Here is a 1283-nt window from a genome sequence, read left to right as displayed (position 1 = left end):
TCCAGCCCCGTTCCTAGCAGCGATTATATCGATTATGCGTTCTGAAGCACTGCTGTATGGTGTGAGCCGTCGTCTCCCTGAGCATGCACCCGGCACGACAGTTCAACTACGACTCTCCCATACATCTACGTCCTCGCGATGCCCGGACTCGGGAAGGGAGGGCGTTAATGTGGCAGTGCACAAATTGCATGTAGTCTCGGCCACTATATTGCATGCATCGCTCCCTTATCCACTTAGCGGAGGCCGGATTCCGGAACGACTCTCGAAATTCGAGGCCGTCCGTCGATGCATAAGAGAGTCATAGTTACTACCGCCGTTTACCCACGCTTGCTTGAATTTCTTCACTTTGACATTCAGAGCACTGGGCAGAAATCACATTGCGTCAACACCCGCGAGGGCCATCGCAATGTTTTGTTTTAATTAGACAGTCGGATTCCCTTTGTCGTCGACGTCCGCATTCGGGCAGGACATCGACGGACGACTTTCGCTTGCGTCGGGCCGGACGCGCGTGAGACGCGTGCGCGATTCGTATTATATGTACGATTTTGTACTACCGTCCGACGGCCGGTCGGCCACCATCACGGTCCAATAGTGCGTGCGCGAACACGAACACGACTGGACTCCTGAACGGCGCTTAGACTGACATCGAACGGGTCGCGATGTATTACTGAGAGAGAAGTGCACACCGTCGACGCACGTCGACGGACGCGACCCGTGTCACACGACGAACCCACTAGGGGACACGTATGCAACATCGAGGCGCGCGCCCGTACGCCGTCGAATGACGATGAATCTCTCCGTTCGTTCATTCGAGCTTCGCAGGTTTACCCCTGAACGTGAACAGTATCGGTGAAAGGGGGTTTCCCTGTCGCACCACTCGACCCACTTTAACAGGATGGCTACGTTCGTTCCCGACAGCTACGGTGGTACTTACCGTCTCGTAATGGTAGCCATGTAGCTGCAGAACCCATCCGGCAGCCCTCTCGCCCTAAGCAGCTCAACAAGTGCCGTGTGCGACACTGTGTCGAATGCCTTAGAGAAATCGAGCACCGCCACGTGGCATTCTCGCAGTTTTTTCCTGCTATTACCCAACACAGCGTCAAGCACGGCGGTGTTTTCGAGAGTACCATCGGCACTCACGAAATCGTGCTGACGCCCGTCAGGTGGGCAGCAAGCGAGCAGTCTCCTCGCCAGGATGCTGTGTAGGTGCCGAAGTGGTACCGACGCAATTGAAATTGGTCGATAGTTACCCGGACCTTTCGGAGCATCGCTTTTCGGAATGA

The sequence above is a fragment of the Nymphalis io genome, chromosome 17, assembly GCF_905147045.1.
Source record: "Nymphalis io chromosome 17, ilAglIoxx1.1, whole genome shotgun sequence".
Classification (NCBI taxonomy): Eukaryota; Metazoa; Arthropoda; class Insecta; order Lepidoptera; family Nymphalidae; genus Nymphalis; species Nymphalis io.
This window is presented reverse-complemented; position numbering follows the sequence as displayed.